The sequence below is a fragment of the Drosophila virilis genome, chromosome 2 (assembly GCF_030788295.1).
Source record: "Drosophila virilis strain 15010-1051.87 chromosome 2, Dvir_AGI_RSII-ME, whole genome shotgun sequence".
Taxonomy (NCBI): Eukaryota; Metazoa; Arthropoda; class Insecta; order Diptera; family Drosophilidae; genus Drosophila; species Drosophila virilis.
This window is the reverse complement of record NC_091544.1, coordinates 10,836,259-10,847,127: the sequence shown is the minus strand read 5'-3', so window position 1 is coordinate 10,847,127 and position 10,869 is coordinate 10,836,259.

The following is a 10,869-nucleotide window of genomic DNA, read 5'->3' as shown; positions in this document are numbered from 1 at the left end:
CCGCATTGTTGATCATGAATAAAAATTTAAGTTCTTATTGTTGTCGAGTGGTCCGGGGCACGTGGGTCGTATCCAGCACCGAGTCGCATAAACTGAAGTTGTTCGAGTTGCTGATGTCGTTGATGTTGCTGATGTAGCTGACATCGCCCACGCCCCATGCCACAAAGCAAAAAAAGAAAAAAAAAAAGAAAACAAAAATGTAAAACTAAAGAGTGCACTCCATTGATTTAGTTTTGGCCCGGACTGGGGGTCACACACAGCGCATGACTGGCGCAAATCTTTTTGGCCAGTAATCGCAGCTAGAATACTTTCTAACTGCCGCCCATTAATCTAGCGCCTGGCTGCCGCTGCAAGTGTCCGGCCGTATGACTAAATTAATTTTTGTTCTGGTAGCCATGAACAAGGCAGCAACTTGTAGGTTCTGTCGTGATTTATAGTGCACTCATTTAGAAAGTTGCTCAACAAGCAGCTGCCTTGCCGCATGCAACATGCTGCCCATTGCCCGTTGCCCGTTGCCCGTAGCCTGCTGGCAGCTGCCTGCTGCCTGCTGAAGAACAGTTCCTTGTTACAGTTTAGTCGTGCCTGTCGCTGTTTGTGCCTGGCTGGTTAGCTGGTTGGCTGCAACAGTTGCCCGCTTGCATTTTGGGCTTTGTCCTCTCGGGCTTGTGGCTTTGGGCCATTTCGAGCTGCTTGTTCGATTTAATGAATGACATTTACAGCGCTGGCGTTTGATTGAGTTGTTTTGACTGGCCATGATGGCCAATTGACGATTGCCAACTGCAAGTTGTTAACTGAAAATTGCCCCTGCTGTCCCTGTCGCTGCTTGCATTCCCAGAATTTCATATTAAGTGGCTCGCATCAGGTTTCCGTTGCTTCCACCTGCTTGGCCAATCATAAATCTTCATTTTTTTATCGAGCGATGCCCTGTGGTCTTCTTCTTATCACAGCACATAAATAATGCGATGCGCTTGAACGTTTTATCGCAGTTTAAAGAGCCACCTCCAATGTTTATGACAATATTTTGGCACTCACAATATCTGACATTTATTGGCAACTGTCCAACAGAGCAACAACTACAACATATATTCCATGCGACTATATGTCTTAACATACTTGTATACATACATATAAATACATATATATATATCTATATATATATTTTACGAGCTTAAGGAAGAAGCGACTTTTTACGACTTTGTTGTCGCCTGCAAGGGCCACAAAAGTTCTGGGATCACATATTACAAAAGTAAGTGAAAAGCTTCAACTACTTTGCAGTTGCTTTTCAAATCGTATTAAATTAAAAGCCACATCAGATGCAGACCATAGTTAATGAAGTTTAGAAACTCTTTTGACTGTCAAAATCAAAAAGAACCGCTACTTTTTATAGTTGCAATCAAGTTTACAATATATAATATTAGCCATTTCATTGGCAAGACAATTTCGAAGAACAAAAGTGTTAATTAAAAATAGTTTAATTGTGTTTCACTGAAATTTAGAAAGATATAAAAATAAACAATATCGTACTGAACGAATTTAAAAGTCTTCACAGAGAAACCATTCTAATATGACCTGGGCGGTCGGTCAATTAACTAAAGAGTCCCTAACACAATTCAAATGAAGTGGACTTTATCTAATTTGCAACATTAAATTTCAAAGAAAATTCAGAAAGAATTTTTAATCACTTTCTTGAAAGAAAGCATAATGCTTTGTGTGTAGCAAACCTTTTTTTGTATACCTTAAAAAAAGGCAATGAATGGTGTCAGGCTCCTGAGTCGTCCTGAATCTCTCAAAGTGCTGCTCTTAGTAGTCGCTTAAAGCAAATAAATTGAGTTGTAAGCCAGCCTTTGTTTTAACCCATTGACGTGGCTTTGAGTGTCAGCTATCATAATGAAATATTGCCAGGACTGACAACAGATAAAGGTGGGTATTTCGTTGCTTTATGGCAAGCGAGACACTTTTTGTGGCACAGAGAATGTGGCACAGCATGGATATGACTGCCGTGCAGGCTCAAAGCAAATGGCGGTGGGCAATGCGTTTCATCAAGCTGATGCAGGAAAAATAAGCACCCAAGTGTGGGAAATTGAAACGTGGCAAAGGATGCAATAGACAGCGTTTCATCCTGCTGTTGTCATACTGGTAGCCACGTTTATTGCTTCGGCTTTTTTGTTTTTCTGGTACCATATAGGACACATGTGAAATGAATTTTGTGCCAGCAGCGAAAAGCAACCAAAAACTGACCCAGTTCAACGAAGTGCTCTTTGCTGGCAAATAACCAATAAATGCAGGAGTGGCAAGTCGTTGGGACTGTCGACTGTTGCACGTTTGCAGACTGATTTGTAGTAACTTTCAAATTGGATAATTACTAAATACTTGCTTATTTTATTGTAATGGCCGAGACGATAAATGTAATAGCCGTCATTAGAGGCAGCAGCTTCCGTGCTACGTATGAGACAGCTGAAAACAAGTTGGGGGCAAGCTGCAGCTTGCACCAGCCTCAGCCCCAGCGCCAGCTCCAGTCGCAGCAGTGTCTTGTATTGCTTTGCATGCTGCCACTCATTAATGCTGCGCCCCCGGGGCGCATCGACCAAATTGCAGTTACGTGTGGAGCGCATCGTCAGGGCCCGGTCCTTGGGTCCAGCTTGGCACCCAACGTGGCCCGCTCGTACACTTTAATAGCTTCGATTGCAATCTGTAAAATTGAATTGAAATCAATTGGCAGCGCTTGTAGCGACATCAACATGGGGCAAAGCGAGCGCAATTGACTGATTGATAAACTGGCATTGGGGCCATTGACATATTTGCCATAAACAATTTGACATGGGGCCGCTTAGTTGTTGTCACTCAGCTGCAATGTTGCTATATATATTTCAGCATTGATTGATGGCACACCTTAGATGTTTGCCTGTCTCAGCTAAGCACTGCCATATGACAGTATGTTTATGAGCTGCCAGTTAGCTGGACATGCACCGGAAATTAGCTTTATTAAGTTAAAAGGCTGGCACTGCAAACTTTAGCCGAGTACTTGCCCAAAATTGTGGCTTATTGAAAAAGTTCAGTTTTCCTATATTCTTTCCTTTTTTTTTTTTGCCCTGACAGACAAGTGTAAGACAAACTTTGTCTCAAAGGCAGACAGTTTTGGGCTGCTTGGCCTCAAAGTCATGTGCACAATTTTTGTTGAAGTTCAGCACTTGACTTCAACTTTGGAGACAAGTGCCACGCCTCAAAGCTGAACAGTCACTTGACGCAAATTGCTAGGGCTTTAAACTTAATTTCGGCTCGCATTCATTAAGCAGCAGGGCAACGGGTCGCATGATTAATATTAAAGCTTTGTGCTGACTTGCAAGGCGTTGTTCCACTTTTCATTTTTTGTAAGTCTCATTAATGTGTGCGGTGCGTAATGAGTCTAGGCTGTTCCAGTTATGCTTGCAAACCAAATTATTTTACACACAGTTCTCAACTGCTTCATTACACCGCGCAATTCAAACTTTGCACACTCAACACATGTGTGTCGGCTGTGGGTGGGTGTATGTGTGTGTGTGAGCCACCCACTTGATTTGCCCACTTGACTTCTTCTTGAATTGAAATGCAGCATGTGCATGCGGGCTGAGAAGTGCCACCACGCACTTCACACCGCCACTTATTTTGCTAGTATTGCTGGAAATATTTTCCACACGTGCCACACGGTGCGGAGTTGCGCGGACATGGGCCACACTACAGCTTTAGATAGTCTTGGCCAATACCCCTACATGTCTGAGCGTTCTTATCGTACTTTGTACATTGATTTACAAAAAAAAAAAAAATAAAAAAAAAATTGTACCTGCTGACAGCATTTATTTATGTATGGACCTACTGATACCTATTTGAGGCTATGCCTCGCCCTGCCCCGCCTCGCCAGGCTGCCTACGTGATGCTTGACAACTGTTGCCATTAACAGCTGGCCGGGAACAGCCAGAACAGCGATCCAAAATTTGCCACTTGCTCGTGTGCTTAATGCGTCTCCATGGTGTCATTGTGCGTGTGCTCCTTGTTGTAATTCTCCTTGTTGATGTTGCTCTTGTTGTTGGCTGACAAAGTTTTTGCCATAAATCCAGGGGCGAAAACCACTTTGAAATTTGAGTGTGATTCGGTTTTGTGGTCTTGCAGCATCTTGAAATTATTGAAGAGCCTCTTTTGATTTTAACTGTGATTCAACTATTAACTGAAATATACTTTTTAACAGAAATGTGCTTTTGGCCTATGCTCAATAAATGGCATATGTATATTGTATATGAATATTTCTTTTATTTGTTTCTTAGAAACTCCCTGCTGACTCCTTCTGCTATTAAATATTGATTTCAAAGCGAAATCTTTTGTTTTATTTCTTATTGATAAAGGATACATCTAGTACAAATGCAAATATATTTGTAAAGATATTTTTATTTAGGCTTAAAGCTGATTTGGTTTGATGGAAGTATACTTTTCAGCCCAGCTGTGGCGTTAATGTGGCCCTAAACTCAAAGTAAATACTCTTAACTAAGACTGACAACGGCTGCTGATGCGGCTGCGTGTTCCCTTAGATAAATAGACCCCAAAAGTGCACGTTCATAGACAAAAGTTTTCGACAATTTTATTTTATATTATTATTTCTTCTTTTTTTTTTTTTGTATTTTGACGCAAATGCAAACAAACAATACTCTCAGCAGACTAATTATTTTAGCTGCTCCAATCCCAGTCCCAGACGCAAACTCAAGCCCAAGCCAAGGCGAGTCGGAGAAACTAATCAAAATATTTTCGCAACTTTCCATTATGAAGTGAAAAGTTGAAGACGCGACGCAGACGTCTACGTTTGCATTTGCATTTGCATGAACAATGAAAAGCAAATATTTTGCCGCTATTGACATTCATCTACATAAGGAGCAGAGGGCAAGGGACTGGGAGCAGGGAAATCTGTCTGCAGTTTCTGTGTATCTCCCCCCCACGACCGCCAGGCCCGGACAGCATTTAATTACAAATTATGAGCACCAGCTCGCATTTCAATAGCCTTCATTGAGGCATCAAGTGGCAACTGACTGTGGCCTGACAATTTTTTTTTTACTAAGGTCCACCAGATGCAATCGAGAGTCCGGATCCTGTGCGGGTGCCAATCTGTGCGGGTCCTTGAGCTTAGCTTTTTCCGCGGAAATCATTGCAAGGTTGGCACAATTTCAAGATAAGCAAAAAATAAAATAAAACAGATTTTTGAACTGAAGTCGTCGCCTTTGCCGTTTCTCAAGAATTTCATAGCTTGCAGACGCTCTCTACATGGCTGCTGTCCAGCCGTCTGTCCGACTTTATGTCTGGCTGCCCGTCGGTCTTCCTGCTGATTTATGAATTTAATTAAAAGCAGCTGTACGACAATAATGTTTGCGGGTGCTCCAGCTACAAAGGCCGCGCTTTGTGAAATATTTTCGGGAGACGCGCGCTTAAAATGTATTTTTGATGGAAATTGTAGTATCCTCCCACTAGTTAAAGAGAAGGGCACCAACAGCAAAAAACCTTAGAAACCTACTGTCTGTTCCACTCGCAGTTTGAGTTATGCCGCCACGTGTTTGTATTTAATTAGCATTTGGCATGACTGTATTATCCGAGATGCTGGAGGCAATATGCTTTGTTATTTGGACATATTAAAAATGCGCCTGAAGCAATTATTTTTGCTGCGCTATGCCATTGTGCAACATGAGGCAAACAGCGAGAACTTCGACCGAAGCAACAACAACAATAAGCGGGCCTGAGAAGTTGCCAGGGATACGGCTGCAGCTACAGTGCAAGCCGCAAGTATCTTATTTTGGAGCGTCTTTCAGCTGCTGCTGCTGCTGTTGCTGCTGATGCTGCTTATGCTGCTACTGCAGCCCACATAATCAAGACAACGCTAAAAGCTACACGATGAAACCTACCACCCTCTCCTGCCCCCTTCCATTTATAGTCCCCCCTAACATGCAGCTTCTTTGCCTTTGTCTGTGCGCTTCTGGCGTGCCATGTTTATCTTTCAACTAATTTTTTCATGTTGCCTGCGCTCGCATAGTAGTTAACTTTGTTGTGTCTGTGCAATGTGTGTGCGTGTGTGTGTGTGCGCCTGTTGATGTTTAATTTCTTTAGTGGAAGTAATGGCCGAGTTGCCAAGTTGCATGCTGCAAAAGTTTTGCTTGCTCTGTTAGGGCACCCAAAGCGACAGCCGCCCAAAAAAATATTCTCAAGAGCTGCTGCATTTGCTTTATAAAATGCGGCTGAAAGACTGGCTATCACTTCCAGAATCATTCACAAAGGGAAAGTCCAACAATCAAAGGAAGTAACTCACTTTAAAGTGTCTAATGTGGAAAGGCTACCTGTAAAAAAAATAATAGACTTAAATGCTCTTTTTTGTGGGAATCAGGCAAGTGCTTTTTATTAAAAATTCTTACAAGATCCACATCATTTAGTATTCTCAAGAATTTATTTGATTTCTTGTGCTTTTCACTAGTGTTTCATACCCATATTTTATTTATAAAATGTTATCATTATTGTTGTTGTTAAAATTTTTATAAATCTAATGGCTTGTTAATCAAACATAGTCTATATAAATTAAAGAGCACCCACTGTCGGACATAGCTGTTTAGTTGCTTGTGCAGCCTCTCTCTGCGCTTCTCATCAGCATCCGCTCTGTGGCAGTAAATGATTTGCGCTTAAGCGTATCCGTGCGGTTGTCTGGGCGCACTTGGTGCGATAACCGCAGCAGGTTGATGTTGTACTTGATTATCATCTGGCATTGGTTGCGGCGTCTGTGGCTGGCGCGGCCGCGACTGTTGAGTCAATGGCGGCATTTGGTGGCGCCATCTTTCGGCGCTGGCCTCGCGTTGTCTCATTCAGTATATCGATATCGTGTCTAATTAAAGCACAGCTCAAACCAATAAGCAGCTGAATCATGCTCTAAGGTTGCTTAACGTTAAGCACCACTGCTCATAAAATTGTAAGTGGGTTAATGTGGTTCGAGTTGCATACTTTGGCAAAGAAAAGAAACCGAAACTGAACAGTATATATATATCAAACACATTGGTTTCCTCAAGCCATAAATAACAGATGAGCACAGCATTCGAGATATGCCGCAGCACTGCATAAGCCAGTCGAGGCACATGAATGTTAAGATAATGTCACGCCGCCTTTGGACTTGGCCGATAAGATCAGCAGCTAGCTAGGCAAGCTGTTGACGTCGCGGCCAAACGGGGCACACCCCCGCCATATATCTATGACAAATGTAGCAGTCGAGTGGGGCCAGCGATAAGAAGATACTAATTAATAACTGGGGGCCCAGCGATTGGCGCTGCTGTCACATGGCTACCTGTACAGGCATTTGCCAAATTAAATGGCCAGTCAAATAGATTGGACATAGGGCCGCAGGCACATGCACAGCCACAGCCACAACAACAACAACAACATCCGCAACCAGTTGCACTTACAAGTTGTTTTCATTAATTATGAGCGCGGCGCCCAGATGCAGCTTCATTGGAAAAACGTGCAAAACGTTTTGGCTTTGGGCGGTTTAGCCAAGTGAATGATTCGTATCTCTGGCAACATGAGGCGCCACTAAACGGGCAAAGCTGTTGACGTTGCGGCTGCTGTTGTTGCATGCACCTAATCGACGGGCGCCATCATCAGCATCAACATCAACATCGTCATCATGATGATCGTGAACATGATCATGAGCGTGGGTCAAGGCAAGCGACCACAGCGTTCCTAGGGGCTGGCAAGGTGCTTGGCATTAACGCATTGCGTTCCACGTTCGACATTCTATTAAATTAGCTGCAAAGCCCTCTCCTTATTTGGTATCGTAATTTCGTATGCACGCCCACTTGGCCTAAACCTACGGCTGCTACTGTGCGGCCAAGTTTTGTTTGCAATTTGTTAATAGGTTGTGGCATGCAGCATGTAAATACCTGAATTGAACCATGGCAGTGGCTATGGGGGACAGAAGACAGGAGCAGCTGGCACAGCGACGCTTCCTCGCCGGCTCATTAGGCATGCAGCTTAGCTGGACGATTGGCAACCGGTCTGGTGCCGCTTGGCAACTTAATCCGTTTGAACGTGCATTTAATTTGGACATGGCTTTTGCCAAATTAGCCCTTTTGGCCAGTTATTTAAGGCATCGATTAGTCATAAAGAGAGCCCGTTTAAGCTATTGATTGCATACGGGGCTAGTCGCCGACTTGAGCTCATTCGCACGCTTCGGCCAAATGGACGACGGTTGTACTTGACTTCTGAACCAGCGCCCACAGAGCGTGACTGGACTGGTACCAAACCCAACGCCACGCTCAAAATTGGCTAACCAAAAACTAACAACAATAAGCATTGTGGTTGTTGCTCTCGTTGTTGCTGCTGTTGTTGTTGCTGCTGTTGTTGTTGTTGTTGTTGTTGGCGTTGCTTGTTCTGGTTACTTGTGCTTGTTTAGATAGGCAATCTCTTGAACGCCACTTGAAATAGAATTTTCCCACCATCTAAAAATAAAACTCAACATGCCATTGTCAACACACTCAACTCGACTAAGGCAACACTCTGCAGAATATTTCGGATTTATCTAATAAATAACTACATGTAAACTATGCTATCTCTGATTTCAGTTTCAGTAAAATTCAATCAATATAGGAAATAATTCCCTAAGCAAAGCATAAGCTAAAAACCAACAAAGTTTCTACTTGCATTGACCACACAATATACCCTGTACTTTCAGGCATGTGGTTTAATTATAGGAATGCATTAACTACAGTTTTCTTTGTCTAGTCTTATCTGTTTACATATATTTCTACTTATACTTCTGATTTATACAAAAAATTTTTTGCTGGTGGTCGGCACTTTTTTTCATGCTTCAAAAGCTGGGGACATGTGGGAGAATGGGCCGAGCACTTAACTGCAAATTATACAGCAGTCCGGCGGAGGGGCTGGGCCAACTATAATAATAAATGAAAATGTCTGTAATTCTCATGTGCGGACTGGCCGGCGAAAAAAAAAACCCACAAGATGAAAAAGATGAGGCAGCAATGCGAAATAAAAAACGAAACCGAACTTGAGCACTTGCTTATTATGCAGCCCATACCCAAGGAGGGAGAAGCGGCAGGCAGAAGTTGGCCCAATATTTCTCACAGCTGCGGGAGTCGGAAGCTAAGCCAAGCAAATAGACGGCGTGTAAACGAACTCTGCTCGGTACGGTCCGGAAAGGGGCGGGGCGAGATGTACCCATTGAAGGGGTCTAAGTGCAGCATGTTGACCCATTATTGGCTGAAGCAGCCATCAATAAAAAATGTTTCTGTTGAGAGTTCATATTTGGGTCTTAATAAACGGGTGCAGTTTGATAAATACACAACAAACAGCTGTTGGCAGTTGTTGCAGGCATCTATCATATTATGGGGCTTAACTAGGTGACATGGGAACATCCGCTGCGCAAATGAGGGGTGATTTACCTGGTCTCAGGTCGTGCAGCTCGACAGGCATTGGCATCGAGCAGCCCTCGCCATGCCACTCGCTGTGGGGTTCAATAAACTTGCCCGGCCGCAAAAGTTTTGTGCAGCAGACGCAAAAAACTGTGCTGAAAGCCCAAAGTGCTGCTGCCCCATCAAAAGGCAGGCAGCAATCGAAGAGTGCGGGGGGGGGGGGGGGGGGTTGTCGGGAGGAAAGGTAGCAGTCTGTCGCTGTGGGCCTGCGATACACTTCATTTTGACAGATTACATCTCATTATGTACACCTCGCGGTCAGATGCAGTGCAGCGGAGTCTCAGGCAGCAAAACGAGTTGTCTGCCTCGTACAGTTTGGCAGGCACTGCAACCGTTGCAAGATTGATGGCCAGATATTGGCTTTGCATAACAAATTTTTCCTTTTGGTCCAAGGCAGCGACGATGACGTCCAAGCGACTGCATTGACTTATGAGCACTTCAAATTAATTCTCAACTGAGGATCAGGCAGCACAGAAAAAGGAAAGAGCTCGCTAGTGCTCGACCAAGATGTGCTCTACTTCAACACATTCGTACCCACATATACATATAAGTATTTATATATAAAACTACTTTGATCGACAGTGATGGACTAGAAGCTACCCCGTACCCAAATATTAAATTCAATTGATTTAGTGGGACTTTAACAGGATCCAAAACTCTAAGAAATAACCCACTTTTACACCATTTGATAAAGCATTTACTAAGTATACAACATTTGTATATTTTCTCTTAACTCTCAACTCACATCGCGTATTCGTACAGGGTATACAAATAATTCGCCATGCAGCGGCCAGTGCGCAATAAAATGCGCAACTTTTTCATTGTTTATGGCAAGTTGAATTGAAGTTCATTTATAAGGCAATTTAAAAACAATTTACGTGTTGCTTGTGCCGTTAATTTATCAAGTAGTCGAGCCTCTAGTTTAAAATAATTCTCTCCCCAGCTAGGCAGAGAAGTGGGTGCAGGAGAAGCTGCCAACTGTTTTTTCAACACACTCATCATAGGCAATTAATTAAAAATTGAGCAGCAGCAGTCATCGTGGAGCAGTGGCATCCACTGGAGCCACTCCAAGTGCCGTGCGCCCGTGTTTGGGGAGGCGGGCTGGCATTATGATTTTTTCATTGATACAAATAGAGCAGTGACTCTCCCTCCCTCTCTGCCTCTGTCTCGCTCGCGCACACACTCGCGCATGGGGGAACAGTTTGTGTCTGTGCAACTTGTTGCCGCAGCCTGTTTCGAGTGGCATTATTTTTATTGCCTCCGCCTGGCTAATAAGCACAAATTTATCAGCTTCGTACGTGCGTGGGGCTTAGGTCCGAGGTGTTGAGTGTGCAGCACGCTGCCAGCTTGTAGATTGAGCCCCAACCCACCATGATCCAGAAGTCGTTGCCACAGC